At 42.5% G+C, this 27,371-nt stretch overlaps 1 long non-coding RNA gene across 1 annotated transcript in view; it reads left to right on the forward strand.

Moving 5' to 3' along the window:
• LOC129173028 (uncharacterized) overlaps positions 1-26,791 on the forward strand; it is a 31,686-nt gene extending 4,895 nt beyond the window's left edge. The window contains exons 4-5 of the long non-coding RNA XR_008567153.1: positions 16,234-16,415; positions 26,393-26,791. This is a non-coding gene — a long non-coding RNA (uncharacterized LOC129173028). The remainder of the gene's footprint in view (positions 1-16,233; positions 16,416-26,392) is intronic.
• The last annotated feature ends 580 nt before the right edge of the window (positions 26,792-27,371 follow it).

The following is a 27,371-nucleotide window of genomic DNA, read 5'->3' on the forward strand; positions in this document are numbered from 1 at the left end:
GCCTCATAAGATCTGCTAATAAATACAGAAGGTGACAAGACAAGAGAGAAAAGAGGATAAGGATGAGAGTTCATGCAAGGAAACAAAAAGACAAGGGGAAAAGGATGCTTAAGAAGCCAGATAGGGATGGAGGGCGGGGGTGCGGGAATACAAACAAGGCAAGGTGTGCAGCTGAACTGGGTGATGGGGAAAACTATCAGGGAAAATGTGCCCCATTTGAGCGCAGATGAAGTCATTTGCACTGCAGCAGACAATTCGTTTTATAGCGACAAGCGCTAAAGCACAAAGGGCCACCGGAGATAATAGGAAAGCAGGGATTCCGTCGGGCAAGCGGAGAGGAGTATGAAGACAAATGGATTGATGTATATGCTTTGGTGTAACGGCGTCCCAGATGGAGTGGCGACATTGGGATTAACCGTTTCGTTTTTGTCATCGCTCAACTGAAAAATGTAAATTGTGTTCCTGCAAATGTGTGAAATGTTCAGCGGCATTGCCTATGAGCATTGTGCCACAACACTGTGCTGAAAACGCCATCGTTTGTCACACAAATGCAGTGTTTTTATGTTCTTGCAATTGTACATGTTGAGCAGCATTTTTCCATGGGCATCTTCCCACAACGCTGCCCTAAAAATACAACTTTTCTGCCCCCAAAATACATTTTTGCAATATTTTCATGTTCTTGTAATTGTACATGTTGAACTGCAGGAGTGTAAAGGGGTGTTATTTCATGTCTAGAGGGCTCTAATAATGTTAAAAACCATATTTAAAAGGTCGTAATCAGGTTTTCCGATCACTAATTATGAAACTATTCAATTTATAAATAAGGAATCCTATCTTGCGGAAATTCACTTATCATGGTCATGTCTGAAACCAATTAATTGTAACAAACGAGGAAATACTGTACATTCATCTAAAAGCTAAACAGGGGCCACAAATATGAATATAAATGAATCAGACGTGGAGGGAAATGCAGGAGATTTGATGAAAGAGGCCGTGACATAACGTCTGTGTCAGCGGGGTAATTGCAAGCCGCGGAGCAGAGTTGGAGGAAAGGAGGAGAGTGCATGCATGCGCGAGCAGGACGAAGAGGAGGCAGCAGGTCCTCCATGTCAGGCTCGCTCGTGTCACAAGTCAACGTCGCCGTGTCAGGGTCAAGGGGAGGGTGGGTGGATGGTTGACAAGGAGGGGAAATGTCACATGCAAATACGTTACTGTAATTCACCTTCATAAAGAAAAAAGACCCACGCAGGCTGGATAGTGGGGATGAAGTTGTTGAAATGTGCTCTTCATGTGCAGTTCAGATCAATATCATTGCTGTTTTCAGCTAATGATGCGCCCATCATCCACAATCCTTATGTAACACGTGAACACACGGCTTTCTCATTTCTGCGCGTTTTAAAGACGTAAAGACGGCTTAAAAGAGGCAGCTCATTAATGCACCTAATGGAACACCCTAAGGGGTAAGATGAGGAGCCCAGTCATCTGGGAGGGGCTCAGTAGAGCCTGTGCTCCTTCACATTAAGAGGAGCCAGTTGAGGTGGCTCAGGCATCTAGGCCGGACGCCTTCCTGGTGAGGCGTTCCGGCTGGGAGAAGGCCAGACACGCTGGAGGGATTATGTCTCGCAGCTGGCCTGGGACACCTTGGTGTCCTCCTGGTGGAACTGGAAGTCTGGGCTTCCCTACTGAGACTGCTGCCCCCGCGAACCGGACCCGCATAAGTGACCAACAATGGCTGGATGTAATACTTACAGTGTTTTGTTGTATTTTGGTCATGTTAAGCATGAGCAGAATTTCCTTCCTAGGTGCATTGATTTCACATAGCAACATAGAAAGGAACGCTACCCTGAGCGTTAACTTTTCCAAACTCAAAAACAAGAGCAGCAGCTTCAATATGTAGCGTTACTGTTCGCTAGTGGCATGGGGCATTGTGACTGGTGAAGCTAGTCGCCAGCCGGTGTGGTATGGCGAGGTGTCACTACGCCACTAACGCAGTTCTTGGGTGTAACAATGTTAACAATAATATGCAGGTCACATTATATATAAATGTAGCGTTGGTGGTGCTTTTTTCCAGAAGGCTTAGGTGCTTCCCATTACGTGCTCCCTCTTTTTAGCTGATTTTTTTTTAATCTTTAGAAAGCACAGAAAAGAGAAATATGTGTTCATGTCTCACATGAGGATTGTAGATGATGGGCAACATTCCAAAAAAAGTGCAGTTTTCTTTGAAGTTCACGGGGAGGACTTGGAATGAGGATAAGAGAAGGAGAACAAGCCAGCTCACATCATTTTCTTCGTTCTTTCCTGGGGTCAACCCTTCTAACCTGCTTCACCTTGCAATCCACTCATCTTCTGCATTAAAGGTTAAACAACATGCATTAGTAAAGATGGCTGAATGATTTCAGCATGAAGACTATGGCGGATCATGAGCAAGGGAGGTTCATTTGGATGCATCCTTCCAGTCAAAAACCTGACATTTTCATATTTGTAATTTCAATGAATTGTCATGTGACTGTACATAAATGTGTAAGATAACCTTTGTTCTCCTGAACCGCTGCACACAAGGTTGAAAATTTGTCAAAACATGCACCTCGACTGTGTTGCCTGTGCTATTATTGTTCTGACAAATACACCACATGGTGGTGCTAAGTCGGATTGGCTTGAAAATTCTCACACAGCTCTACAAAACAGCCACTGCAACTAGGGGTGTCACGAGACACTCAGTCCACGAGACGAAATGACACACGAGATTGGGTCTACGACAACAAGACAAGACGAGATTTTAAAATTACTTTTAAGAAAAGCACAATGCAAAATATGAAAATACTTTGCAGTCTCCTAGTTTAATTTCTACTATGTTACACTCTTCTGCACTCTGTGTGTATGCTACGGCCCCGCTTCCACCCACCGAGACAACGTGACTGTATGACTGACAAAAGGGCTCACTCCATTTATGCCGTTGTTCTACGGAACAAATGCACAGAGTGAAATCGCTTCCTGCCTGTTTGGAGGCAAGAGAGGAGGAAAACAGACACGCATACACATGGCAATATATTGGGGCTGGAAAAATGATCGAGTTCATTTTCATTTATTGTGTAGTGAATTCATTACTTTATTAGTCCCCACGAGATTTCTTTTTCTGAACCAGAAATCTTGTCACATTTGATTCTTGTGAGATCTTGTGACGTCCCAACTGTAAATTTTGGCTGTTTTGCCAGATCCCCATGCAATTTGGTACCCAACTTTAGGGGACCGACAAGCACATGCGTGTAGAATTTGAGGAGGTTTGGTTGAAAAACGTGGCTGCCATCAAGCAAAATGCCCATGCAAAAAGTAGTGCATGGAGGCCTCCGCGTAAAGGAAAGAAAAAAAACCCCTACAAATCCGAGACACTGACCACAGTATTGCATTATCAGCATTTATTGGATGAGCTTTATTTTCCAAAGCTAGCTGTTTTAATATTGACATCAATCACCGAACAAGCGGTTAAGCTGCTTAAATCCCTGCGTGAGCACGCCGCATCTCAGCAGAGCCAGTCAGACGACTTTCTCAAAAGCCACAAAGTGCGCACTTTTTGTGATTTGTTTGTCCTCCGCAATTCCTCCTTTGTTCCTCAAGTTTAATTGACACTAAGGCAGGCAAAAGTGGGGGGCTTAACGGGTAAATGTATGACGCCAATTATCAGGTTAAAGCTTTTAAATTGGGGTTTTAGTAGCAGGGCTTGTAGTGATCAAAAGCACATTATGGCTTCTTGCCTATGCAGTGCAGGGCCACGCTGTCATGACCGGAAAACTAATTCACGCTGCAGTTAATTGAAGTTATGACATTAATAACTTTCACCTTTACTGTCAGCAACATACTCTAAGTGCTGCTCATTTACATCACCAACTGTACTCACCGATATCTGCGCCTTTTAGGCACACAAGTGGCACGTTTAATTATCAATAAACTGGATTTTTATGTTTCTTTCTGTTCCACTTTTATCTTATGTTTACTGGTTTTTGTCAGTGTGAATTTATGCTTTCCGCCACTTACCGTTTCCCTCAAAATGATTGAACTCTCGTGAAAAATTGTATTTATTTTTAGAGTTAAAGCATTTCCAGTGGTTTGCCATGAAGCAACAAAACAAAAACAATGTAAACACCTCAACATATTTGCATGTTTTTAATTCTTGGAGGTCTCTTGTTGTGCCATAACACCTGCTTTTGATAGCGCAATAGCAAAGAGTTTAACATTCTGATGGATAATTACACCATTTTTGTCTGAGTATATTGTGAGATCATTAAAAATGATGCCGTACGCATGCAGACGCCTACACTTATTCGCTGTGTTAAGAAGTATTAGTGTCTACATACCGGTGATGTATTTAAAAGAATCAGTCTTTTTTGGGGCGTTAGTTTGTGCTGTTACCACGGTGACCGGCTGCCTTGGCCGGCTGCTGGCGTGGAGTGGTAAAGACCGCTCGGTACTTACGGAAAAATAGATTGCCTTCCCATCTCTTCACCTGTGTCTCCCTCGGAACACCAGAGCTTCCTGTAGACCTTTATGTGTCCCCCGGGGCCAATTCATTCGGCTCTCTTAGCAATAAAAGTGCTAAGCTTCAACCACACGCGCGCGCCCACACACACGTGTGTGTGTGTGTGTGTGTGTGTGTGTGTGTATAAATATATATAAGGCAGCAACAAGCATGCTTGGAAATAATGGTGGCCAGTGTGAAAGAATTTATTAGTTTTGACAGATGGTTGTCTGAAACCAGAACTACAGGCTAGGAACTTAAAAATCTAACAGCAAGGGATCATGGGTACTGTCACATATAATAGGCTGCCTGTACTTTAACTTTTTGACCATTGCCAGTACACACAAGACCAGTGGAACGTTTTTCATTGTTGGATCTTAAGGAGGGTTCTAATTAGAGCTTTAAAATGCAAAAAGAAGAAATGGGAGTGAGACAAAACATTTTGACCAAGCAATTTATAACAAGAATGAAAGTGAAATAGGCTGTTCATCAGATGATCACAGGATGGTCCTAACGAGTGAGCTTATTCCTCCGGAAGAAGCCCTTTGTCAGGCGGGCATTGTGAACTGCAGCGTTGTCCTGTTGAAAAAGCCAGTCATTACCATACACAGATGAGGGCCTTCAGTCATGACTGATGTCCCCTGCAACGTCTCCACAACGCCAGCTGCTGTTTGACGCAACTGCACAACTTCAACCTCCATTGTTCTCCTTGTCATGCCAGTAATGTTGGAAGACATCAGGACCATCAAGATCACATTTTTTTCTCACCAGAGAATGAAACTTTCTTCCACTTTTCAATGTTCCATATTTGGTGCTCTCTTGCAAATTCCAAACAGAGGATTTTGTGGCATTGAAGGAGACTAGGCCCACAAAGACATTTTTTTCTTCTTAAAAGCCTTCTCTCGGAGATGCCGTCTGATGCTTGTTGGACTGCACTCGGCACCAGTAACAACCTTCATCTGGTCCAAGGATCGTCCTGCATCTTGACAGCCAATCGGATCTTCCAGCTCAGGGTCTGTGACATTTGGGTCTACTACTTGACTTTTTTGTTCAATAACCTTCAGGATTTTTGGAGAAGTTTCAAATGACTGTCTTACAATCCGACCAGGTTCAAAGAGAGAAAGCTTTATTGCCTTTGTCGTTCCGACTGGTAGCAAAACACGAAGGTGGGGTCTGTGGAGATCTCGTGGCCATCTTTGTCAACAATCAAGTCTCCAGTCACAGTAAAAGTGATGTTAAATTTATGCCTTTCATTCGTCATTTGGATACATTTTCAATTGTTTTCTGCATGTATAACTACAAGTGTGAAACTATTAAAAAAAAAAACAAAAAAAAAACTGTTGTGTTCATGTTTTGGGGTGTTCAGAACAGATTAATTGGATTTGCACTATTTATTATAGTTCTTGATTTGTTTAGAGTACGTTTTGGTTTGAGTCAGACCTTGTGGAACGGATTGATGACGCTAACAGAGGTTCCAAGGTTTATCTCAAAGCTAAACACGGGGTAAAGACATGAAAGGAATAGAAAGGAGGCAGAAAAAGAGGATAAGTGAAGACTGATGGGAGGGAAAAAGTCAGCAAACTATCATAACAACAGCATTGGTGGAAATGAGTCCGCTCATTAAAAGCTAATTTGGATAAAGCTCTGATGAGCGATTCAGAGATGATAAACCTCCTGAAATGATTAGGAATCAAGGGAAAAAATGAAATTTTAATTGCTTTAGTGGTTAACTTCTAATGGCTCTTTTACCTGATGGGCTCACAGTGGTGTGTCCAAAGTGTGGCCTGGGGGCCATTTGTAGCCCACAGCTTGTTTTCTACTGGCCTGTTTCTAAAATGTACAGTACAGTTGTACATTAGTGCAAACCACATCCATACTAAAATGATGTAACCCGCCTTGCTTTCCCCTGCATTGTGTTCTGGAGGGTTGTGAAGAAGGTAGTCTCGATGGTCTTTGATGTCTTTTGTTACATCTGCGTGAAAACATTACAGCGTGCTCATCCATGCATTTTCTGGATCTCCTTGTCCACATCAGAAACGTGTGTGGAGAGTACTTGGCACAATACAGCACTTGGCACACACTACAATACTCAACTAACTTGGTAAAATACACAACAAAATGTACAGCTGGTGCAACAATGGCATCATACCTGCATGAACACATTAACTGGCAACTCTAGATTGTCCAAAGGTATGAATGGGCATTCGCAAATTACCAGGTCATGGTATTTCATTTGGTAAACACTTAACAGTGCTTATGACTTGTAAGGACCCGCAAATGATAAGCCTATGACTTCGGACCTGACTTGGACTTGCAAAACACTGACTTTTTCCCACCTTTGCTCCTCTTCAAATCACAAATGCTTTACAGTCATTGCAAATTGCGAACAGTCCAGAAGGCGAAACGTGGAAATACTGAGCTAGCACCTAGTTGTTCTGTGGAGCACGGAGCAGTTTGATGAGGTCATCACTTGCGCGCCAGTAAAGGTCACTTGGCCACACATACCGAGCATTATCCATTTATTGGACAATACCTTATCCCATATCATTTTCAGCAGAAAAAACCCCAACAATATTATCGGATGTCTTATTTTTACGCTAAATAATATTGCCTAATATTATCGGACATCCCTACACAGAAGATAATATGCCTAGATCACTGAAAACTGATTTCTAGAGCAGCTTCTCCTCAGCCCACTTTACTTGTGCACTGTGGGAATGAAAAATCAAATCATCATGCCTTTGAATCTACAGGTACTGTACCTGAAATGAGATTAGCAAGTTTGTTTTTTGGACATTTCCTGTCGAGAGCTGGCATTGTGGAGCTCAGTTATCGTTTACATCTTTGTTCAAAGCCAAGTTAGATTCAAAGGATCAAAATCCCATGCCCCACCCACATCTTATGGACAAGCCTAAAATGCTCTGCAATTTATCATCGCCTATCTGTCTGGTGTCTGTTGATTTTCATTTGGGCTCATTTGGTTGAAGTCCCTAAGACTAGTTTGTCGAAATACAACCCCTGGTTTTTGCCCCAAAATCGCCACCGGAAACCAAAATGGCTGACTTCCTGTTTGTCTTGGAACATGAGTTCTTGAGACTTTTTCATGTGTCCTGTCATGTTTGGCGTCTCCACAAAATTTTGTGACAATCCATGTGACTGGTGTCAGGGGCAAATGTTTAAAAATTTAAAGGAGGTGCTAATGAGTGATTTTTGGGGGTTTGTGTTCGGGACGCCTGTGAAAAATGTTTCTAATTTGCTCATCCACCCCTCAGTCACGACTGCCATATGTCAGGAGCCCCATTTTTGAGATTAATTCAGCGTAATTGTCATAAAATTCCACTCAAATGACGATACTTGCATGACAGGATGACGGGTTTGACCTTTTGGAACAGGAGAAACTTCATAATACCCCCCGACCTCATAAAACGCTTGTTTTTATGACTTTTCCGCTTATGAAACTGTACATTTTATGGACTAAAACCATGCTCTTTGTTTTCTAATATACACACAACACAGAACAAAAAGACCAATTTATGTATGATAATGTGATTTCTATACAACAAAAACAAATAAGGTAATAAAAAAACAAAATACATTTGCGTGAAACCAGTCACCAACACAACATTTGTGTTTAGGTGTTCCACATGTATCTGTGCTATGCCCAGTATTGATTTAGCATTTTAGAGCAATGATTTTGAGTGCATGTTATGTACAGAACATTTGTGCATATGTAGCTGCCTTCTTCATCCCTCCTCCTTTCCCGCTGTCTCCGTCTGGCCTTGGTCTGCCTTTCACAGCTCCAACTGTGTGTGGATTATTGCTGGATGAGCGGTCATACCATAAGAAGTCTAATCCATCATTAAGAGAAAAAAGATGGCCAGGGGGTTTCAGAGGGGACAACGTGAAATGTAGCGTAACGTTGGCATTCCTCCACATGCAGACGTTTACTGCAACAATATTCCCAATATTTGCCTTTCACGTGGCAGTACAGTAAGCGGGGGTGCATCCAAAATCTATCATTCTCCATTTATTAATACACGTGCAAGGTTTGTCTTGAGCGATTAATGTAACCACATGTTTATTATTGTGGTTTGAAGTGGTGTACAACACTTGCACAATGCTGATTGGCAGGCAGCTTACCTCCAAATTGGTGGGGTCAAAGGTGAAAGGCACTGCACCATCTTGCGCAACCACCTGTTCAAAAAGTGTCTTCTATGGGGATATCTTGCTTTTTTTCTATTCCTCCTACATCCTCAGTGTCTCACTCCATTTTGCTATGTTTTAGTTGCGCAAATGTTTTTTTTTAATTTTTTTAAAATTATTTTTATGTTTATTTACATGCAGACTTAGCGGAGGCGGAGTAAAAATAACGGCTCAAATATAATATGATACAAACACCTTCAATACATTTTGTCATGTTTTATTTACTCAAATGGCTCGTTTTTTGTTTTTTTGTCATTTGAGTTCATTTATATTTTACATTTCTTTCGATACAGAGTGAGTGAGTGTTTCATTCCGAATCAATAAATTAGATTTTGTGACAGTCCCGCTCTTGTAAAGCACCCAAGATGTATAGCAAGAATTGTGTTATATTAGCCTTGTTTATGGGGATAATAAACCACAGATTTGTCAGTGTGGCAGACTTGTTTATGGACAAAAAGGCCCGTCCCTGCAGTGTTAGAAGTCCAGAACCCCCACCCCCCCGGATGCTTTGTGTCTTTGGGCGTCCGTGAGAGTATTGTGCATGTGAGGGATGTCACGGCGTAACCTTTCAGAGAAAGGTCACTCTGTTTTTGGAAGAGGAATAGGAAGATCACGCCATTGCAGAAACACACATGAAGCGCCCGTGATAGACTGCACACAACAAGATTAAAAAAAAAAAAAAAAGACACTTTGTTGACCTTTTAAGTGTACATGTCTGCATAAGTAAGCAAGGTCTATGTCTGGCATGTGAGTGCTGTAATTCATAGCACAGAAAGGCAAGGGGAGTGAAACATCCTCTCATCCTACTGTCTGTCACTAGCTACGTGGCTGTCACTGAACTGGGATCAGTTAATGATGGTTCCATTAAACTGCTTTGACATCAGATGCAGGATGATACAGTAAAGTCAAGTGTGACCATAACAGTAGAACCAGAAATGGGTGTTACAAGTGTAGTTATATGTAGACAAACGTCAATACAAAGCAATACAATTCATTACGTCTCAATATCAAACAGGTACGCTACTTTATTTTAACCAACCAGATGCTAATGTAAATGACGGCATGCAGCTAACACGCATGGTGGCTGACCACTAATAAATAATAACCAAATAATGAGCAGTGGAGTTTGCCAACCAACCATATGTCAACCAAATTTCAATACAATTTCAATGAAATTGTGAAATAATGTTTTAATAATTACATTAAAAAAATTTATTCATGTATCAATACATTTATTACATTAATAAATTTTATGGCTGTAATTCAAATATTAAATAATATTATTGACATTCTTTATTCAATAATCAATTAGTAATTAATTCATGTAAAATATATTTTGAAGTAATTATATTTAAACTATTTCTTCATAAGCAATATATTTCATGATCAGTTGATATATTTCATTACCTTTTTTAGCTGAGTGTCAATCACAGACACATAATAAAAATGTCATAATGGCAACTAATTGTTAAATCTCATTTTAAATTACTTGAAACTATTAATTTCTGATTTATTTAATGACCAATATACACTGCTCAAAAAAATTTAAGGAACACTTGGAAAACACAGCAGATCTAAACTGGGGGAAAAATGATGTTGAATATGTTTCCTGATAATAAGTGGGTGATGTATTAGTAACAAAATGATGCCACATCATTTGATAGAAATGAAAATGATCACCCTATAGAGGGGGGAAATCAAAGACACCCCAAAAATGAAAGTGAAAAAATGATGCAGCACACTGGTCCATTTGGCTAAAATGTCATTGTAGCAACTCAAAATGATTCTCAGTAGTTTGTGTGGTCCCCACGTGCTTGTACGCATGCCTGACCACGTGGGGGCATGTTCCTAATGAGACTACGGATGGTGTCCTGGGGGATCTCCTCCCAGATCTGGACCAGGGCATCACTGCGGTACCTGGACGCATGGAAGAGATTCCAGGAGACAGGTAGTTACTCCAGGAGAGCTGGACAGGGCCGTAGAAGGTCCTTCAACCCTCAGCAGGATCGGTATCTGCTCCTTTGTGCAAGGAGGAACAGGATGAGCACTGCCAGAGCCCTACAAAATGACCTCCAGCAGGCCACTGGTGTGAATGTTTCTGACCAAACAATCAGAAACAGGCTCCATGAGGGTGGCCTGAGGGCCCGACGTTGTGTAGTGGGCCCTGTGCTCACTGCCCAGCACCGTAGAGCTCCATTGGCATTTGCCATAGACCACCAGAATTGGCAACTACACCACTGGTGCCCTGTGCTCTTCCCTGATGAGAGCAAGTTCAACCTGAGCACATGCGACAGACGTGAAAGGGTCTGGAGATGCCGTGGAGAACGTTATGCTGCCTGCAACATCATTCAGCATGACCGATTTGGTGGTGGGTCAGTGATGGTCTGGGGAGGCATATCCCTGGAAGGACACACAGACCTCTACAGGTTAGATAATGGCACCCTGACTGCTATTAGGTATCTGGATGAAATCCTTGGACCCATTGTCAGAACCTACGCTGGTGCAGTGGGACCTGGGTTCCTCCTGGTCCACGACAATGCCCGACCTCATGTGGCTAGTGTATGCAGGTAGTTCCTGGAGGATGAAGGAATTGATACCATTGACTGGCCCCCACGTTCACCTGACCTAAACCCAATAGAACACCTCTGGAACATTATGTTTAGGTCCATCCGGTGCCGCCAGGTTGCTCCTCAGACTGCCTAGGAGCTCATTGATGCCCTGGTGCAGATCTGGGAGGAGATCCCCCAGGACACCATCCGTAGTCTCATTAGGAACATGCCCCCACGTTGTCAGGCATGCGTACAAGCACGTGGGGGCCACACAAACTACTGAGAATCATTTTGAGTTGCTACAGTGACATTTTAGCTAAATGGACCAGTGTACTGCATCATTTTTTCACTTTCATTTTTGGGGTGTCTTTGATTTCCCCCCTCTATAGGGTGATCATTTTCATTTCTATCAAATGATGTGGCATCATTTTGTTACTAATACATCACCCACTTATTATCAGGAAAGATATTCAAGATAATTTTTCCCCGAGTTTAGATCTGATGTGTTTTCCTCGTGTTCCTTACATTTTTTTGAACACTATATTTATTTCAGGACCGATTTATATTTTTGCATAACAAGCAGTACATAAAAACGCCACTAGGTGAAAGTCCTTCTGTTCCTCTTCTTCACGTCTTCATAGGATGAGTGGTTTTTCTTTATTTTAGTTTTATTGTACAGTGTTTAACTTTTTTTTTTTCTGCGATTAAAGCAAGGTGTTGTGACTTGGCTACATGTTAAAAATCTATCGCCAAAGCCCTCGTCCATCCCTCAGCCTCCTCATTAATAGTCTCCTCTCTCCTTGCCACATCACTCCATCCCAGCTCATTTCTTAGTCAGATGGGGCTTTGCAAGGCAGAAGGTCACCGAAATCTCTCTCTCTTGCATGCACACAAGTGTCACTCTCTTGGACTTCCCCATTTTTCCCCCCTTTCACAGACCCACACACACACATCACATGAACATACATACATTATTAAATGTCCCTTGTCTCTATAGCGCTCTGCCCTGGATGTAGTGCATACATTATTCCTTTTGCTCACATTTCATAAGTGACGCAAGTTTGCATCCAGAGGAAAAAAGGAATGCAACACACTGAGGTGCCATTGAGCAAAGCATTTCATTCTCGTGCGCCGTTAACTGCCAATCCATTACATACATGCAGGCAGCTAACTTAGCATTTATTTCATTGATAAATCAATAGAAACAGCGTAGGCTAACTGGCAGTGATGGGCTGCTCCCTAAAAGGGTCGTGGCGAAAAGGTTCCTTTGCATGTCGTTATTGGCCGCTTTTATCGGCCCGAGTGAGCCACGACATTAAAGGGTTATGCGGCTAACGATATGGACGAACCTTCAAATATTAACAAATAACTACGCAGAATATTGATATCGTGCTAGGAATAACGTCTCATTGAGCCCCACTTTGCTGCAACGCCAGGAAAATGAGGAATTTGTTTCCAGGCACAGTCAGTAGCAGTGGGAGGATGTCACTTTTTTAATTTTGACGTACCACAGAAGCATTTTAGCCTGGTAAGACAGAAGTATAGCAATTAAAACTAGAAAAGCACTCAGAGAGTGCAGACCTGCGCCAAGCGCCATAGTTCCCTCCATATTGTGATTTACACCATAAAGATCAGTCCTATGTTTATTTTATGTACATATTTAGATTCCTTGACCATGAAAACGAATGGCTGTTTGTCTATATGTGCCCTCCGATTGGTTAGCGACCAGTCCAGGGTGTTCCCTGCCTCTCGCCCAAAGTCAGCTGGGATAGGCTCCAGCATGCCCGCGACCCTAGTGAGGATAAGCGACATAGAAGATGGATGGATGGATGGCCATGAAAACATACCGTTAGCGATTGGATTCATAATGATATCATTATTAGTTCAGTAGTTATTCACACAAATGGTATATTCTGTAATCTAGCTCCATCGCCTTTGAAGAGACTACAGATCCGTTGGCAGACTCCAGATTCCACAGTGTCTTGGCTACATACTGTATAATGGTGTTTGTTGCATGTTTATAGCTTCACTTGTTGTCTTTCTACGATGAAAATTCCAAAGGTCCCCTATTTTTTTTCCAAATTCTGGATCATAGTATCCGGAATTATTCCATTATCTGGATCAGTCTTTGATATTTTGTAGAACCTGCTGGAAACCTGTGCTCGATTTGTCTAGTGCTCTGACCAGAGTTATATGCACAAATGCCAAAAATGATACTATCTCGCAATTTTAAAGAATCCTTTAAAACAGTCCTGGATCCAGACGGTGATCCAGATCCACCCCCAAAATGTAATCACTTCTTGCATATCCCATTTCCAACAATTCCTGAAAATTTCATCCAAATCCGATCAGACCATTTCAAGCCATTTTGAACACAAACGGAGAAAACAGATAAATGCCAGCACAAATATACGGTAACCTCTGCTTGCGCTTTGGGGAGGTAATAAGTTGTCTTGAGTAGCGCTTTTCCACCACCAAGGCACTCAACGTGAAATTAATCAGAAATTAACGCCTTCAGGGAGGGAGATGACCAGTCTACCTCCTGAGCCAAGCCGCCCCCATTAAGCCAAACGTGATAAAGCAAGCACAGTATTAGGCAGGTTTTTAGTTGCAACACGCAATGAATGTCTGTTATAAGGATTTCATGTTCTCAAATGCATTTAGCAACATTGAGAAAATAAACAAGCAGCCCAACAATGGTTGATTCTACACATTGTACATTTTATAATTTTGTACTGACGTCGTCTCGATCTCTTCCATGGAATTTCTGGTGGGAGGGGCTAACATGTAAAGAGGTTCAAGGAACGTGGATCTATTTTTTGTTTTCCATTTTTATGGAGATAGCCCCCCAACTACATTTTGATCAGTACCTTGTTCTCTGCGATTCTCAGCTGATAAAGTATGGCACCAAGGCAACCGCATGAACTGCAGACTTAAGAGTAAATAAAAAACGTGGGAGTTCTGTTTGCCTCCCGTGCGGTCGGAGGCTTTGCTTTTCTTGCCTGTAATTGAAAGCTGATTATTATAAGAATTGAGGCCTGGCGGTAACTTCCCAGTGCACCTTGATGCGCGGTTATGTTTACTCCTCGCAGGCGCTGTCTTTTACTGTGTGGCCTTTCTGTGCGTCTCTACCTGTTAGCTAATGGCTTGTTTTGCTGAGAGTTGCATGTTGTATGTTCTTCAACTTTAATCCATTTGGTCGCTTGGCAAATGCTCCTTTTTCCTCTGCTCCATTGTTACGTGAGGCTGCATCAGCTGATTTGCATCGCTCAGTTCCCTGTCCTAATCTCCATGACGACCAGCGACATCCAGCCGCATCTAAGAAAAAAGGCCAAGTGACCGCCGCAAGAATACATTCCTCTCCATGTTTGCTGACATAGCTCCTCCCCCCCCTTCCTCATCTAGCCATTGTGTACTTTTTGACATGCAGCACAATGTAATGTAAATAAATCATCTGATCCCGCACATGATACCCACCCTCATTTGGTATGCGGCGGTTAAATCATAGATAAATGAATGAGATAGGGAGGGTGGTTGTTGTCTCAGCAAAGTGATGGGTCCTTGGTGAGCATGGCCGGACATCCAGGGATTAGAACCTTTGATATCCATCAGCAGATGGTTAGAGTAGCTTAAGTTTTCCGATGTTTCCCCGATTCCTCAACATGTTTTAATCAAACTTGGAGCTACTGTTTTTACTGTTTTTTATCAAAGCAAGAAACCTATTGATTCACCGCTTTTATCTTACCAAATAATTAGAAGTGACACCACTGGATGTAGCTTTCAGTGCAACTAGTCAGAAGAGGTGAGTCTGGTTTGTTCAACTTCACACCCCTGTTTTGGCTCCTTGGAACAGTCACCCCTCGTTTATCAGTCAGTATGTTTACATGCCGTCAAATAACCCTAGCAAAACCAGAATATTAGCAATAACCCGGTTGCGCACGGCCACGTAAACACCAACAACCCTTTTTGAAAAAAACAAAATGAAATATAAATAACAAAATATTACGCATTTAAAAACCCTACATATTAACACTGGGTTACTCCTTTTCTAACCCGAATATTGGGTCATGTATACACCTATCGGGATGTCCTGATCGAAAGGAACATTCATTTATGTTTTGCGCATGTTGTATCCGAAAAGAATCTTGTGTCTTTGGCAGGAACTACTTGTAAACATGGCGACTCGCAAAACCCCACACTTTTGGAGCGAGGAGGAAACAAGCCACCTCGTTAGTGTGGTGAAAGACAGGAACATCATGTCTTTTATGTTAGTACCGAGATAGCGAATCTATCAGAAGGTGAGCTAGAAGTTGTGCGATCGCACCCTCTTCCAAAGTGTCTGGCGGGCTGTGCTGAAAACGGGCAGCATGGATATGGATGGCACGGCTCTGGCTACATTTCCTATTTCTTCACGTTCTCGCCTTCCATTAATGAAGGAAGTGAGACAGAATAGTGTCAAGCGCTGGTGGTGTGGCAGTACCAGCACCAAAGCGCAAACAATGGCGACTGCTACCGGCCCCGTGTTGTTGTTGTTGTTGTTTTTGGATACAGGAAGAAGCAGCGGAAAAGACACGCATTGTGTCATGACGTCTTCCGTGCTTCTAGACATCCGTTTGTTTAATTTTTTTTCATGTCACGCATGTAAACGGGTTATTCCGAATGTTTCAGAAACGGGAATATTGACCTAAACCCGAATATTGACTGTATGTAAACATAGTGAGGCTTAATTGGTTCCAGACCCGACCACAATAAGTCAATTTCTGCAACGTAGCATTCAATATTAATATGCAGAATATTTCCGCAGGAAAACTTTCCAAATACGATTTTTAACATTATTAGAACCCTGTAGACATGAAATAACACCTGTATAGTCACTTTTACATTTCTATATACTTTTATGACTTATTTTGTAATGTGGAATGTTAAAAAAGGCTTTGCGCATGACAAATTTTGCTGCAACGTCTTTTTCAGACCGCACGGCCGACATCACTCCGACTTCTCGCTTGTTGTGATCACGTGGGCTCTATGGGATCACTGCTGGATAGACTGCTGCCTGTGTCGGAATGCCGATATCGGATGATTTTAGATGCCGACGATTGTTTTTTTTGCTGACATTGGTTGTCAATATCTGATCGGGACATCCCTCGTCAAAGGTAAGTAAGAATCCTGTTGGTATTGAAAGTTACGTGTCAATCAGCACTGCCTTTGCCTGGACTCCATGCTGTGGTCGCATTGCATTTTTGTCATCTTTTCAATGTCTTCTTTCGATGAGGAAATATGTAATTAATTGCTGCAGTGGTGCTGAGGCCCAAGTGTTTCGTGCCGTAGCCTAGCAACAGGCGACTCTGCCATTTCTTCACCCCACGCTAGCAATCTCTTTTATTTCTTTTTTCAAAAGCGCTTCTTAAATGTTGTCTCCTCACCAAAACGGCTGCATGCAAATCAGTGGAGGAAAATGCATCATTGGGTTTGTGTGCTCCTGTGTGTGTGTGTCTCTTTTTGTGTGTGTTTTGGGAGCAGCAGAGCAGCAAAGTTAATTGGCTTCAGCTGAGAGAAGCGAGACAATAGATTTAGACACACAGACGCTGTCAGAAAGTCGCACAGGGACAAACAACCGCACAGCATCCCTTAATATTAGAGTGTCGCTCGACCGGGCCCAAACAATAACAATGTATTATTTTATATACTTATTTAGATGCGTCTCAGATTAACGTGTGTCTCTGGGGGAGCATGTGCACTTTGCGGTGTGACAATTGTGGTTCTACAGTGGAACTTTTTGAGGTCCACTTGATTTTTATTTAGAAGCAGTCTTTTACGAAGGAAAATAGAAATGGAAATAGAAATGATCTGTTCCAGGGTAAAACTATTGCCATCTTCAAAGTATTATTATTATTATTATTATTATTATTATTATTATTATTATTATTATTATTATTATAAAGTATTATTTTTTACAGCAGGGGTGTCACGAGACACTTTTTCCCCCCACATCTTTTTTTTTTTTTTATTTTCCAAATATTTCAACTTTCTACTTATAAAATCTTTGTAAATGTTCTTCTCGTAATATTATGATTTTATTCCCATAATATTTTGACTTTACTCCCATATTATAACTTTTTCTCTAATGTAATTTTCCCAAAAAAAATTTCTTTAAAAAAACTATTTTTTTTAATTAAATTAATTTAATATTTCAACCATCTGCTACTAAAATGACATTATCTTATCTCACAATATTACCAGTTTATTCTCGTAAAATTGAAACTTTTTTCTTTTGTTATTTTGAATATTACCACTGTTGAATATTACCGCTGTTTTTTCCGATTACGACTTTGTTTTGTTTGACTTAAAAAAAAGGTATTTTGTTCTTTAATATTTCAACTCTCTGCTACGAAAATATTAGTTTTTTCTATTTTGTATAATTTTTCAATTATTTCTGTTATTTTGACTTTATTCTCTTAAAATCACAGCTGTTTTCTTTTTTCAATTTATAACTATTTCAACTTTCTTCTTGTAAATTTTTCTCTCATAATATTATAACTTTATTCCCATAATATTTTGACTTTATTCTCATAATATCATAACTTTTCCCAATCTAATTTCACAAAAAATTACAGTTTTGTTTGTTGTTTTTTGTATAATATTTCAACTTTCAACAAGCAAAAGCATGTTAATTTTCCTCCAAATATTACAACGTTATTTTCGTAAAGTTACAACTTCTCTTTATTGATTACAATTTTTTATTCTTGTAAAATTCCGACAGAGTTTTACATTTTTTGCTGTTTTATTTTAGTTTTTTTGCAAAATTCTACTTTTTAGAATGTGCCGCGGGCCAATTAAACAACAGCAGCGGGCTGCAAATGGTCCCCGGGAAGCACTTTGGAAACCCCCGACTTGTGGAAGTGCAAAAAAAAAGTTCAAATTCAATTTCAATGTTTTGTAATTTGGTGCTTCCTGCGTGTTAGTTTTAAGTAAAAGCATGTGCGTTGTCACACTGTTGCTCTCCATGACCATTTTCTGCATTTATTCATCCATTTAATGAACAAGTTTACCAATGAAAGCCATGACTTTACTGTGAACTGCATGCATTGCATATATGTTGGGTACACACAAAACTTTCCACCCCCACTCCAGCCCCCGCCCCTGAGTGTCTGGTGTTTTTTGTGCGACAGGACAACATGGCTGGCTTCATCTCTGTGAGACCAGGAGGGCGTGCTGAAGCACCTGTAGTCAGAAACTAATTCCGCACACAAACACACAGTCTTGATCTGGCACGGCAGCCTCTCAGGCACTCTTTGGCGTGAAGCGGCGGTGGTGGTGGGAGCGGAGGGAGGGGCTGAAAGACAGAGCGAGTGAGCTAGTAAGAAGTGAATTTGTAGTTGAAGTGTTTTTTCTGGGTTTCCTCAAGCGGGCTTTACTCTCCATCACACACAGACACATTAACACACACACACAGTTGTCGTCTTTGCTTTTCACATATACGCTGAAGTCCTCGGGTAGAAATGACTCTTTTAAGACAAACACTTTCACCAGCAGAGAAAACAAACATTTGTCAGGTGGTAGGTGATAGAATTGATAGGTTTTTTTTAATATATTTTGTTTGTTGCAGTTGTTAAAAAAGTTCTTAGTATGAGCATTTGTATTAACTTGAGATGTTAGCATCACATTTCCCATAGAAATCATTTCAAATGTAAATAATCCGATCCAGAGTCAAGCTGTGACCACCATGAAACCTTTACTAACTATGCGTTTTTGTCATTGTGCCCCCCCCCCCCCCCCCCCCAAAAAAAAAAAAAATTACTTTGTTCTGGATTCTAATTGGCTAAAATGGGATTATAGCGGCAAATTAATTAGGAGTGGTAATCAGGAGTAATTTACCTTCATGAACCATTTTCTTCCCCCCACAGTTTGTAAGTGTTGTCATTGTGTCTTTTCCCCACATGACTTTCTTCAGGTTTCTGATTGGCTAAAATGGCCTTATGGTCGGTGGTTATGGTGCCACTTTTGAACGGGCAAATTAGGGATGTCACAAGATTAAGACCTGACAAGATTTCTCATTCAGAAAAAAATGTCTCGTTGGAAGCTGGCCTGGGATGATAATAAATAAATTAATCACACAATAAATGAAAATGAACTCCATCATTTTTCCCGCCTCGATATATTGCCATGAGCATGCGTGTCTGTGTTCCTCGTCTCTCACCTCCAAACAGGAAGGAAGAGAGTTCACTCTGTTCATTAGTTTCAGCACCTTGGGTGCGTTTGGTCCATAGAACAACGGCGTGAATGGAGTGAGCCCTTTTGTCCATCGTATCGTCTTTGTCTCGGTGGGTGGAGGTGGAGCCAGTAGCGTACACACCAAGTGCAGAATAGTGTAACGTAGTTGGAATTAAATTTAAAATGTTTTAAAAATATTTTTTCACTGTACTTTTCTTAAAAGTAAAGTTAAAATCTCGTCTTGTCTGGTTCCCCGTAGACCCAATCTGGTCTCGTGACATCCCTACTGTCTTGAAGATGATAGACCTAGAATTGGTTAGAAACTAACCAGAGATAGTTTGTATTTGTTCAGGGCCGCCCTTGGCCAAACTGGGGCCCTAAGCAGAATTTTATTTGAAGCCCTACGGCTCCCAGAAATGAGCCACCAGGAATTATGAGCCTAACTGACCCATTAAAAGCCATATTTATAGTATTTGACTTGAACCTGAATACATGGCTGCATAAATAATGTTTCGTGCAAAATAACAAAAAGAACTGTCCGGGGCTGGGATGGAAGGGCAGCAGCTGTACCATTACACCACCAGGAACTGACAGCTGACGGGTGGCTTGAAGCCCTATGCCTCACGGCAGCTTGTCCTGCATTTGTACCTACCATGTGTCTTGGTTGTTGGAGTTGGGACAGTCAGCATGAGCACGAGCGTCACTTTCAGGTAAAATCTGTGATTCACTTGCACCCCCGCTATAAACTTGACATTCATTGCACCAAGCCCGATCAACTTTGGGGCATCGATCAGGGAAAACAGCCCGAGGGCAGGACTGCTTCTCCAACCTGGAGGTTTGAGTGCTAATCCTGCAATATAAATCTCCCCGACGCACACTGGGAAATCAGCGTTTGACCAAGCCGGTCCGGGTCTTTACAAGCTAATATAGATGAGTGCATTCTGATCAGTGCTGAGTGTGGAAGGGTGTACACGACTGTAAAACCAGAGCTGTCCACTTTACTACCTTTGCAGCCTTGTAAAAAAGCATGGCCGCAAAGTCATGCCTATTTATGTGCAACCACTGTTAGTTGCCTTTTATGTCGCGTACATGTTATTATTGAGCTCACTTTTAATGCCAAGTGCTGTTTAGGCCCTGCACTGCTAAACTGGAAAGCCTCGGTTTCTGCTGCGGCGGCATTGGGGTCCCAGGCAGAAGCAGTCGAATCAGCTCTGGTTTGACATTCACGTCTGCTTACAGAATGACCAGTACACATTCATTTCAAAGGCAGACTTAAACCAATATACTGCCTGCAAGGTTTAGTGTGTGTGTGTTTGAGGTATTACCGCAGACATGCTTGGGAGGTTCTCGTCTGCTGCCTAAATCCTGCCAAGATGGAGAGGTGGGGGGAAAACAAGGAGGTAGAGGCGGGGAGAGGCGACAATGGAGGAAGTGAAGACAAGTGCTGAGGAGAAAAGAAGGAGAGAGAGAGAGAGAGTGTGTGTGTGTGTGTGGTGTTTTTAGTGGAATTAAATTGTTCCTCGGTGTGAGTCGGGGGTTCTCTGCTCCGACCTAATGGTGATGGATTGTTCACCACTTTGAAACAATGGAATGCACAGAGATGCACGGCACAGTGAGGCGTTTGCTTGCACCCACAATGCACCCGTATGGACTGAAGATGGCTTCTGATGCAAAACGTGCTGTTGTAGCAGCAGTGAAGAGACACGACCACACCAGCTTTGGCATCAAAGATCAAGGATCACATAGTACTTATGACATATGCCACCCAAGATGCACTATCGACTCCAACAAGACAGTTCTCATTGCTGTGTTCTGCGGAAGCTTTAAAGACAAATGGCCTTTCTGGAAAAATGTTGGCACAGAAAGCTAATCATCCATGACGTCAGCATTTTTTGTACGCAAATCTCGTGACTGCGAAGGCCACAGAACCGTTGCAATGTTGCAAAGCAGCCCACTCATTTCTGTCCTGGCTGCTCAGTAAAACATGGCTGAGCTCAGAAGATTGATGATGAAGTAGACTTCATTTTTCCATGTCGGAAGAGCATCTTGTACACACTTGCCAATCTTTCTATGACAGGGATAGGAGGCATTTTGATAGTGACAGTTTGACCCTGGAACAGATTCTATTATTTCCTATGGGATTCGCGTTTGACCTTCCACTGTAATCACATCCCGTCATACACAGGAGGGATGTATTTCCCTTGGTATATTTATTTAAGATTACATTTGCAGTAGCTTCACGTGCGGTTGGCTGCACCGACGCTGCCCTCTACATTCACGTCACATGACGAATATGCCATTCGTACCCGAAAAGCCATTCTCTGCGTCTCGTTCTTTATCTCCCGCTCTTAATTCTCGCCATTTCTTCTCCTTCCCCTCAATCTTGCCCTCGTTTGCTCTCATCAGTACCTCAGACTCTCCTTGACATTTTTCCCATAATCCTTCACGACCAGGAAGTTAAGCCCTGCGGGGGCTGGGCTGACATTTAGGAACTGCTCTGGATAGCTGAACTCTGGATTTTCATGCACACACACACACACACACGCACACACACACACACACATTGCACACTATGTCTAGGTATTGGCTTAATCTTACTGCTTAAATGTGGACCAATAGCAGATGATTCTTCAAGGAATTGGACGAATGTTAGCCAAGCAAGATATTTTGCACCACGCCTTGACAAGAACATTTCACTGCCTGTTACTATTCATGACATGTCATTTGGTTTCCCCTCTAAAAAAAACATGCAAGCCTTTTTTGGGCTTGATGGCTCCCCAGGCTTCTTGCCTCTTCCCCTTTCCCTTTCCTATTGATTCCTCCATCCTTCCAGCATCCTAACAGCTTTCTACTTTTACTCGTAAAGGTTTATTAGAAGTCTTCCTGTGTGTGTGTGTGTGTGTGTGTGTGTGTGTGTGTTTCATCCCTGATTATCTCTCTCACTATCTTTCTCCCTTCCCTGCTTTCTCCCCCTCTTGATAACAGCCTCCGGTCATGAAAAGTTTTACAGATGTGACTTGGCAGACCTTGTTGGTAGGGTTTCTGTTTGTGTGTGTGTGTGTGTGTGTGTGTGTGTGTGTGTGTGTGTGTGTGTTGGCAGACCTTGAGACCCGTCAGTGAGTCAGTGTGTCAAAAGAGGACACTGGCATCCTGCCTAAACCCCCCGCACCCCCACCCTCACTCCCTCTCCATATCCACATTCTTTACACACTCTGCATGAGCAATGGTGTCGACACGCTAGCTAATTGGATAATCTGTATGGGTTTGCTGCAGACGCGCCTGCAAGACGTAGTGGTGGGCAAGCTCCTGCTGCACCTACGCTGCCTTTTTCGCCGGCAGCCATGCCCGCGTTGCTCGCCCTCAGAGTTGCTCAGTTTGAAGGTCTTCTCTTTGTTTGCGCCCAACTGGCTTTGCACCAACTAATCAGGATGCTTCAACCTGAGGGCTTGAACTGCATCCGCCGACACCATTTGGGCAGCAAATAAGAGGAAGGGGTGATGATGTTTGCACTCTTAAAGGAAAACTGCACTATTTCGGAATTTTGCTCATCCACAATACCGATGTGAGACAAGATCACGTCTGTCCCTTTTCTGTGCATTCTAGATAGCCGCCTCGTGATGGCAGTTTTTGTGCAATGCAGATAATTGGGACGCACGTCAATGTGCCATAACCCATGTGGCGAGAAGTTGTTGCTGATCCGTCATTTTGGATCCAAGTTAAAAAGAACTATTCAGAACTCTCCACAGTGGAACAGACGATGTTGTTGCCATTCCAATCCAATTACTTGTATAAGATTTTGTGTAAGGCTGCGGTCACACTTTAGTGCAGTTCGCTTAGCGTTCACCCTGGTATTTTTGTCTTGGCACCACAGGCTTTGCAGTCAAGCACAGATGCATAAAGCAAGGACTCCATTGGGCAGCTGTCATCAATATTATGTGACATAACTCAGATATTCATGCACACGCAGAGAGAGAGAGAGCAATTTGTTGTTGCTTAACAATGTTCGTGAGACCCATCTCTCAAACGGTCTCGACCCACCTGTTTGATGCACCAGAGTTCATTTTAACTGAACCAAAGTGTGACTGCATCCTTTGTGTTAAAAAAAAAAAAAAGCACAAAATGATCCCCAGCGCGGTCTTCAGATTTTGACCCCGGGTGGAGAATCATCATTGGTTAGAGTGACACAAGAATGTCAGCACGACCTGCTTTTCGTGCACTCGGCACACATTGAGCTGGTAACTCCATTATCCACGATTCCTCAGTTGAAATTTGCTCCGCTGAAATAACAGGACGAAATGAAATGAGTTGTGCCGCTTTGAAGAAAGAAAGAAAGAAAAAAAGCCTGAGCTGCATTCTAAATGGATTTATAATGGACGATACAAGTTCACTTTAAGTTGATTTAAATCGAATCTGTTCAATGGTACTCATGAGATTGATTTTTGGAGAGATAAAAAGGCGGGGGATGAGCGCGGATACGCTAACGTGCTAGGCGTTGCTCCATGTGCAGCCTTGGAGGGGTCCGCAAAAAACTGCCTTTGCAGGTACTTTAAGTGAGACTTTTATAAAATTTAATACTAGATAGAACTTTAATTCCTCACCCTACCCTGCGTTCAAAAAGCGTATCCTAGAGGATGTCATTTATTCTTGAAAAGCAGACATACCCTACATTAACATCTTGTGACATCTGCACGGTGACATGACCTTCTGATATGAATCAGACATTCGCCACGAGGGAAATGTGTATTATCATCACTCTCCCCTTTTTGTAATGAATTTGTTGCTTGCTTTCTATTCTTGTACGCCTTTGTCACTTCTGCCTCAGCCTGCCTTGCAGATGGCAGTGATCCATACGAACGTGGTTAAGCGACACGTACTTAACGAGAGACCATATACACAGAAATGGGAGAGAAGATTATCAACACGCCCGCAAAGTTAATACCTCAGAGGACCGTCAAGCGTTCAACATTCTCCTCTACAATGTGCCCTTTAGACTATGCAGCATATTGAAGACTTGGCAGGACGCTGCGGTGTACATATATAACTCTCCCACTGTCAAAAAAACCCACTGCAAGGCATTGTGAAATGATATGCGGGACAAAGGCAAATCAATCTAACTTTTATCATCCCAATCGTAAGCCAAACATGTGCATTCAAAGTCATGATTGCTAATGTTGTGTAGAAGGTGCATGGTTGGTCATGGGTGAAACTAACAGCAGTATGGGTAAAGCAAACTTCATAATGAGTGAAACCAATTGGTGATTGGGAAGCCAACTCTAGTATGGGCACTAATGGCCAAAATTGATAATCAAACTGGTTAAAACCAATCTTAAGTGTGGGTTGGAGCAAGTAAAACCCAATATAGTATGTGTGATGTTAGGTGAAACAACTGTGGTCGTCATCAGTGGTATGGGTGATGCTAGGTGAAAGCATCTCTGGGATGGATGTGTTTGAGGTAGTGAACTCCAGCATGGTACATAATGTCTAATATCAACTGGAGTATCAACACAGCTGACACGACTGATGGTGACATGTAAGACTAGCCGTGGGGGGGACAAGGGCAAAAACACACAAATGTACACACTTTGGCCCAAGTATGAAGAAACTCAACCCCCCAATTCTCATTTAATTAAGGTGCTCATGCGCTACGTTTTATAGTCTGAACGGAAAGCCCGTGGCATCCTCGGAATTGGATTGACGGAAACGTAACCACTGAGATCTTTAATGCCCTGGCTGGACTACGCGGCTGGGATTTACAGTGCAGTCCCATGGGGAGTGAATAAATAAAGTCCTGCATGTCCTTTGGATGTGGTGTGTTATACTGTATGCTATTGACTCAAGTTGTTTTCCCTGGGATTTGGTTAAACTGCAGCCGCCCTCCACCCCCACCCATCCCCATTATCTAATCAAGGGCGAGTCAATACTTTCATCATGAGATTAGACTGACTCTGTGTTCAGGGTGGAGGTGGGGGGCACAGTTGTTTTTTTTTTGTACAGTAGCATCTCTTGCTTGGTTGCTGTAGTCTTTGCAAAAGGACAACAGCTGCTAATGATTTGGGCTGAAAGTGCAGTTCATCAAATGCTATTTAGCGTCTTCCAAAACACTTTTTTTGCTCTTAGACGGCGATGAACTCGCTGCCCGCAGTCTGCCTTTAAAAGAGAGGATGTGGGGTGAATTATGTATACAAATTTATCTGGATACTCTCCAAACTGGCACCCGCCAATGCTGCTCCTGCTGTAGCTGCAGGGGGAGGCCATTGTAGGCAGGGCCAGGAGTAGCAGCCTGACAGGCTTTTTGCTTTGTGACGCAGGGTTTGACAGTCACAAAAAAAGAACAGTGAAGGACATCAGCGTAGCACAGCGGAGAGTTTTGCTGCTGCCAGTAAGCCCGAAATCGTTCCGAATTTCCGAGCTAGCGGGCCCGTCCAGGCTCCATTCGTCGCCCGGTTTGACGTTGCCAGCCCTGCAGCAAACCGAGCGGTCGCACAAAGAGCGCGGCGGCTGCGACGACACGATAGAACGTAGTGTGCCTGCTGTATTGCACGAGTTAACGCACACCAGCTGCCTTATGATGACAATCCTTTTCTCACTGCCGCTGTAATCCATTTTTCTGTCCCTTCACCTGTTTCTTCCTTTTAGAAGTTTACCCGTCTTTGTTTTTTTTTTTTTTTTTTTACAAATGGTAATCTGCTTTGCACACACACACACACGCACAAAACTTTCAAGATAAGTGTGCCCGGACTCTGCTGAAATTGCTCTCAGCTGGGAGCAGCTTACTCCGAGGATGTCGCATGTCGGCACCGTGAGGCTGTGATAAAATCCTCTCCTATTGAATGTCCTCCTCTTCTTTTCATAGGAATCACAATACATGTTCTTCATTTCAAACACTAATATTTGTCCACTCGCCTCGTGTGCCTAACAGGGAGAGGGAAGATAAGGCACCGGTGAAAGCTGCCCGTGATGTCCTTGATGAGGAGTCCAGTGGGGAGGTAGAGTAACACATCTCTTTAGTCAACAGTGAACGTGCGTAAAGGACACACTTTACATTGATGGAAGGTCTGGCATAGATATTTGAAAATATGCTGATTTGTCAGCGCAAGCACATCGTGGTCAAATAAACCCTGGAGAAGGAAACAGTCGTAGCAGCAAGAGAGAAAATCGAACATTTCATCATTCGCTCATATGTACATTTGTGTTTTGGTTTGGGAGTAGTAGATGGGAACAATTGTTTTTATTTGTACGGGGCAATAATACACTCTACACTGTAGCATTGTTGCAGTCGATTGTTGATGACTTTCTTCCCTCAGACTGTATCATTGTTTGTGCGGTGTGTTATTCATTTGTAGTTCAGATAATCAAACAATCAATTAACGGACCGCACATTTAAAAACAAAAAACGCAATAAAAACCCCCAAATTGGATCATGTTGCCCACCTGGATATATTCACATGTGCATGCGCGTTTGTTTTCCTCCTCTCTCTTTACCAAACAGACCGGATGATCTGTCTACACACCTGGGCGTGTTGGTTCTATTGCGGAACGAAAGGAGTGAGTGAACCCTCCTGTCAGTCATTCAGTCTCTTTGTCCCAGTGGGGAGAGGCGGGGCGCTAGCGAGTGTATGTGTGGGTGCGTGTGTGTATGTATGTGTGTGTGTGCGTCGTGTGCTACACATTGAAATACTTTCTTCGTCCCTGTTGTGTACAAAACACCATCTGGTGTCAAATTCAGCCCGTTTGCGCATCGTAATTTTTGCGACATGAAAAGGTTTGTGACAAGACATTTAAATAAATGATACAAAAGGGTGGATCTTATGTTTCAGCTTCCATGATTCCCAAAGTATAACACTTCATTGTGCACCAAACACATTTTGCTGAATCCAAAACATGTACTTTGACCAAAC

Source organism: Dunckerocampus dactyliophorus, chromosome 20 (assembly GCF_027744805.1).
Source record: "Dunckerocampus dactyliophorus isolate RoL2022-P2 chromosome 20, RoL_Ddac_1.1, whole genome shotgun sequence".
Taxonomy (NCBI): Eukaryota; Metazoa; Chordata; class Actinopteri; order Syngnathiformes; family Syngnathidae; genus Dunckerocampus; species Dunckerocampus dactyliophorus.